At 35.0% G+C, this 6,760-nt stretch overlaps 1 pseudogene across 1 annotated transcript in view; it reads left to right on the top strand.

Annotated features, from left to right (window-relative positions):
* The first annotated feature begins 5,196 nt into the window (after positions 1-5,196).
* LOC18769012 overlaps positions 5,197-6,760 on the top strand; it is a 2,768-nt pseudogene continuing 1,204 nt past the window's right edge. Inside the window, exons 1-4 of the transcript XR_002269541.1 lie at positions 5,197-5,372; positions 5,507-5,669; positions 5,757-5,883; positions 6,696-6,737. The product of XR_002269541.1 is annotated as a 5'-adenylylsulfate reductase 3, chloroplastic (transcript). The remainder of the gene's footprint in view (positions 5,373-5,506; positions 5,670-5,756; positions 5,884-6,695; positions 6,738-6,760) is intronic.

The following is a 6,760-nucleotide window of genomic DNA, read 5'->3' as shown; positions in this document are numbered from 1 at the left end:
TTGAATAAAGGGCTTGACCATTGGAAGGTTATCCCTAATTCCTTTACTTACATTTTCATTGTAAAATTTGATTTACCAGTTAAAAATTGTTATTATGTTCTAAATGTTGTTTCGTGTTTGATAATTTTCCCAAAAGTAATTTTATACTAAATTGTTTCAATCATAACTTAAAAGTTCATAAGACTGGTGCAAATGGGATCAGCATCCAGCATGAGAAGCAGATACATGCCATAAGTTTAGGTTAAACATAACTGAAAGTCTAGTTGGATATCATGGTAAAACTAGGTCTTATCAAAGACATTATTCTGGTAACACCAGCAACTCAACTTAATTGCTTTCTTCATTTGGGAACTTCAACCTGGAAGCCACCCACTTGCCATCACTAACGGGCAGCACCGTTATGCGATTAGGGAATGCAATATCAGGAAATTCTGTGTAAACTCTAACCCTGTTGCACAGCGAGTAACTCCTCACCCCTGTACCTTTCCCAACATTTGTGACAGCAGGAAGATTGGGTTGTATAAACGCTGGAGAGGAAGGGCTTTCTTCAGTTGAAGGGAGCATCGATTCAGAGCATGAAGAAGGATTTCCGGTTTCTTTCATGTTATCCATTTCCGGTACTGCATGAAATGAATCGCAGACCTCAGCTTCGAGATTGGCGTTGGCTGATAAATCGTGTAATGTGCCTGTTTCATAAATGCAAAAACAAAGAATATAAAGGTTTTTGGACAAAACAACAAGGTTCCTTTTACACTAGCTAGTTTCCTTTCCTGCCGTGTGCACCAAACTTTTACCTGCTTGTTATACAGAGAATAGAGGACAGCATAGTTAGTCTTCAATGAACATTCCTTGAGCACCAAAAAAGCTGAAAGCACAGCATCATTTTAAATAGTCCGCTTAAATTACAGATGGGGTAGGTGGTAAACTGTGAGGGCAGCCAAAGTATGGGGCATCTAATATTTAAGTATTGTTAGCCAAACCTTAAGTCAAGCATACACCACAATTATTGGGATTGCTAAAACATACTAAACAATTCGACAACCAATATGTAACGTCAAAATTACACAAGGACATATCAATATTTCCCTGAATCCATTAATTTGTTCTTGCAAAATTAACATATTTATTTTCTCCCAGCTGAAATACAAGAACAGATACTACACCCATAACGCATCAATTTAGCATCCGGCACATATACTAAATAAACCAGATACAAGCCTATATCACGTATTCGAGTAGCCTAAACCAGCCAGCCTTAAGTCAAGCATACCAAAAACTTAGTAGCACAGTTAACAACATCTCGACTATTCAATAGTCGCTTGCAAGTAGTGAGTATATCATTTTACCCCTTAGGGGGTGTTAGTGTAAATAACTCTTTAATAAATAATAGAAGAAACAGAATATAGTGTGCAGCATAACGTTTCTTTACTTTTCTAAAAGGAAACCGGTACTGCATTACATTTCAGATCACCTAAACATAATACCATACTTGGTTTAAGATTTTAAAGATTTTAAAGATTTTAAAGATTTTGAAACTACCTTACAATCATCATTATGAGATACAAGCTTCGTGCGCTCTGTGCATGAAAAATCAAACACTCCAAGCACACGTTTTTCATGTTCTTCATATTCCATGACATTTTGTCGGAAAATTTAAGCATGAGCAACAAAAATTGAAGGTTGAGGGAATAAGTACACAAATTCAAATCACACACAAAAAATCAGAATGTGTACGTAACATCACATACTTTCCGAGTATTTACATCCCAAACTGTTACTATTCCCTCATCATCAGTACTAGCTATATGGTTTTTCGTAATTGCATAATTGCATAATTGCATGTTCATTTCTTCTTGAATTTTTTCAGGTTTGTTGATGTAGTTCTGATCATACCTGGGGGAACTCTATTTCCTATGTGTGGTATGAACTTGGCATTCAGCCGTGAACTGATTGGACCAGCAATGTACTTTGGACTCATGGGTATTGGTGAGACAATTGGAAGATATGGTGATATGTGGGTTGGCTAGTGCATGAAGGTAATTTGAATTGCTTCATTTTTTATTCCCTGTTTATGTCTACTGAGAGCTTGTTGGGTATATTCTATATGAAATAAACAACTCTTCCATGGTATAAAACTCACTTACTATGCATTTGTCTTGATTTGGAAATGGTTGATGCCATCACTGTCATATGATATTTTGCAATACCATTTAAGCTTTAATTCAGTGAAATTTTACACAGGTTTTGCATTGTAGTTTTGCACAAACTACATTGCAGTTTTGAAAACTACATTGCAGTTTTGGCAATTACAATTGGATTTTTACTCTTTCCTTGGCCTTCAACCTCATCAATTTAAAGAGTAGAGGCTACCTAGATGAGGAATTGGGTGGGCAAAAGAAGAGTAGAACTACCCAAGAGCAAGGGAACTCAAAATTGGACTTTTGGAAACTGCATGGCCAGAAACAGAGTATTTAACCAACATGTATTGAATAAAAAAATTATTGTTTTGTTTTGTTTAACTCTAGAGCTGAGCATTTTTGCCCAAACTCCGCATTGCAAGTTCCATTTTTGTATTGTAGTTTTCGTTTATGCATTGCAATTTCCGCTTCTACATTGCAGTTTCAATTTCTGTATCGCACATCGCGGTTTTTATTTTAGTATTTTCATATTGGTTCCTCCATTTTACTTCTATAATTTTTTATTTTATTTTATTTTTTTGTAGTTGTTTTCGTTTTTATTTTTGTTTTTTTTAACATAATTTATATCTACATTATATTTTTGTTGCAGTTTCTGTTTTTATTTGCAATTCTTGTGAATAATAGAGAGATATGATGAGCTAATCAATTAAGGAAAATAATTGTTGTATATCAGTACTGATGAATAGAGTACTCAACTTGTTTGAGGAGTGGTTATTAGTCACTATTCTTATATAATGAAAATAGCATCAATGATTGAGTTGCGTATTGACACATCATCGCTTCCCCAGCTTCACTATTTTTATTGTTTTTTCTTTTTTTTTAATTATTTTTTATTTATTTTATTTCTTATGTGGAGTCCACGTCAATTAAAAAATGAGTCTCACAAATGCCATATTAGCATTTAACAAATTAACTAACAGTTTGACTAACGTATAGGGTAAATTGTAAGGTTTCTGAGAGTTTGTGTATGTATTATACCTCATTGTAGTTATATATTAGTAAGAAACTCACTTGTTACACCGAATCACTTACTCTTCTCTCCTAGAGTCTTTCTTTTTCATTCACTCTTGTAATTATATAATTTTCATTACTATCCAAACGCGTAAATTGATCCCTTCATTCATATATACTATGAACCATGTATTTCTTGGTCCAACCACAATTACACTAATTGCATATCGACCAACAAACCATACAACCATGGAAATATTTTTCAGACTCTCAAGAAGGGGGAAAGACACATGCTTCTCTCCTGCGTGTAAGTAACAAAGTATTGGAAGGGATGTTTTTATATTCACTCAATGATTAATACAATGAGTAGTACACCACTGATATACTATCGCCTTTTCTACTAGAAAAAAAAAAAAGAAAAAGTTAAAGTTGTTGGCTGTGGCCGCCGGCTGGCGCTTATTTGATGCCCACCTAAAATTATTAGAGCGGACCCGCGTCGGCGCATACCATTCCAAGTTATTAGCAGCCAGTCGGCCGCAAACCAACTTACCAAAGTCAAAATTCCCTCCTTTCCTTCATCATCCTCCATTCAACACTTCTTGTTTTCTTTTCAAATTTTACTTCCAATTCAATACCCAGATATATGATAAATTAAATAATTAAATTTAGCTTGTTTAAAATAATGAAGGTTTTTATAAAATTATTGAAAAACAATATTATCAATTAAATGTACATGATTGATTAGGTTGTTTTCATGTCAATTGCATTACTTTACCACCTATTACTAAATTCAAAAGGTTATAAATAAAAACAATAATAATTTTGCACAAATCATTGTTTGCTTTATCTTTAATTACGGTAATTGAATTAAATTAAAGTAATACATTCAAAAGTTACATCAAGGCTAAATCATATGTATTAGACACAAAACGGCACGGTATTGGTGGATGTTTCGCACGAAACAGCACAAAAACTTTCTGTCGTCTGCAATTCAAAAATACCATACGATGTTGTCAGCCATGATTATTGCACCCACTCTAATAGAATAATAGAATATACCATCAACCCACCATGATGCATGCCATCAAATAATTCCTTAATTATTTCAGGACAAAAGATTCCAAAATGGGAGGGGAGGGGGTTCCATATTTTCCATATTTAAATAAAAGCTATCAAATAATTATTTATTTATTTTAGGACAAAAGATTCAAAAATGGGAGAGGGGGTGTGTGTCACGGGTGGTTTCTATATTTTCCATATTTAAATAAAAGCTATAGATTTGGAGCCACCAAACCAATTACTACTTTTTATTGTCCACTATACGTATTTTTATATAATAACAAAAAATTATGCCTCCTCATGTAATTCCAAAACTTCTTAAGTAATGCAATTTGTACAAGTTATATTAGAGAAGGATCTTAACATTGAATTTCGGATGCAATTAACCACTTTACTTACAAATTCCTTACATCACATAATGTTATTAGAACAAAATGAGTTAAGGTTTACTATTTTGTATTTTATATTAGAAAATTTGTCATGTAAATCTTTTATATAGCTCACATTAGACTTATCGAAGGAATTTCTCGTATAACCAGAGAATTTTGAGTGGGCGGCAAAGGGCAACCAACCGTAAGGTGAGGTCCATGTCCATCACCAATCATCTTTGGGGAGATGACGAAGAAATTAACAATAATTTGCTGTAAAAGGCCAAAAATAAAAATAAAAATGTATATTTTCATTTGGCTAGAAACTAAAGCAGGAAAAGACCAGAAGAATCTGAGAAAATGGACCAGGAGAAAAGTCTCTCTCTCTCTCTCTCTTCTGTCTGTCCCTTTACGTCTCAACCTTCAGGGTCTCTCTTGGGCTGGGCCCCACACCGCGTGACGACAGCGATGACTGCTCCCTTAGATTGAAGCCTCGAATCGTAAGCGGCCACGTAACCGGAAGACCAACTTACCATGCCCAGTTGCCTGTACGATATAACGTCCAGGTTCAATGAACCTCAAAGGCCGCCCCTTTTATAGCCTCTTTATATAAACATAACACAACCTGCTAATCTTCAATTCCACACACAAACAGGAGATTTGAATAAATCACAGAGCAAAACAGAGAAGAAATTTCATCTCAATTATTCGTTAATGGCTCTCGCTGTTGCTTCTTCTTCTACTTCGATCTCTGGCCGGACCTTCTCTCCATCCACTCCCTCCTCTGACCTCAAAGGTAAAAACCTTTCATTCGCTTTTCTTTTTCATTTTTGACTGGACTCAGAATTGAGAAATCTGGACAAGTTAGTTAGTTTTCTTTCAATTTGGGATGTAATTAACATGTTAGGGTTCCCATTTTTGAATGTGCAGCTCCACCAGTTGGTTATTTTCGGGTGTTTGATCGAGCCCACGGCCAAATTCCAAAGCCAAGCTGTAACATTTTCTCAAAGACGGAGCTCGGTGAAGCCCGTAAATGCGCAGTCTAAACGGAACGAGTCAATTGTGCCTCTTGCAGCAACCATCGTTGCTCCTGGTAAAGATTTGAAATTTGTTATATTTTTGGAGAATTTCAGGGAATTCATTTGTTGTGGGTTTGGCTGAAAATTGGTGAATTTTGCAGAGGCAGTTGAGAAAGTAGAGGCAGAGGATATTACGCAATTGGCTAAAGGGCTTGAGAATGCTTCCCCTCTTGAAATTATGGACAAGGCCCTTGAGAAATTCGGCAACGACATTGCCATTGCTTTCAGGTGGTCCTCTCTCTCCAATTTTGTTTTCCCTTTACTACTTAATTTTGATGATTATTTGTAAAATTGATAATTGAAAAACTTAATGAGCAACATTCTGTTGGGTTAGTTGTTATTTTCTAAACCTGGGCTTAAACATTTGAAGCTCATTATGTGGCTGTGTGCAATCAAAGAATACCTTATTTGGTAGCTGTAGTTGAGTGTGGCAATTGCATGAAAGATATGAGAATATCCTTAAGTATTAAGAGTGTTCAATAAGTTATGGTGATCAGAAAACTGTATATTAAGGGCGGAACGTTTTTGAAAGTAATAATGTATTGTCAATAAACCTCTGCCTAAGAATCATTTTTCCCATATATGATCCTTTAAAAATAAAAAATAATAAAAAAATAAAAATCCCGAACTTACATTAATGCATGTGCAATGCGGGGTCATGATATAGATGCACTCATCTCATTATGAATCTAGTAAGTGTCCATTTATAGACTTGACTATCAAAATAACTATGACAATAGTCATTTGTCATCTAGATTTAGGTGGGATTGCTGATAAGATCTAGCACTCTAGCTGATAGTAAATAACAATAGAGAATTTAAACTGAGTCACCTGTCGGCTATGTTGTAGTATTCACTTTCCTTGAGATGGTGGTTGTGATTTTCCAATATATTGTTACTGGAAATTAAGCTTTTATGATGTGTTGAGCTAGTTGAGAGAAGTTTGCCATGGTATGTGCCTTTTGATGATTGCTTAAAATGTGGCCTCGAATAGTAGCCATTTTATTTTCGTTAGTAACAAAAAAACCTCTGTTTTTGCAGTGGAGCTGAGGATGTTGCTTTGATGAGTATGCACATTTAACGGTAGGCCTATAGGTTTTCAGCTT

Source organism: Prunus persica, unplaced genomic scaffold, assembly GCF_000346465.2.
Source record: "Prunus persica cultivar Lovell unplaced genomic scaffold, Prunus_persica_NCBIv2 scaffold_61, whole genome shotgun sequence".
Taxonomy (NCBI): domain Eukaryota; kingdom Viridiplantae; phylum Streptophyta; class Magnoliopsida; order Rosales; family Rosaceae; genus Prunus; species Prunus persica.
This window is presented reverse-complemented; position numbering and strand designations above follow the sequence as displayed.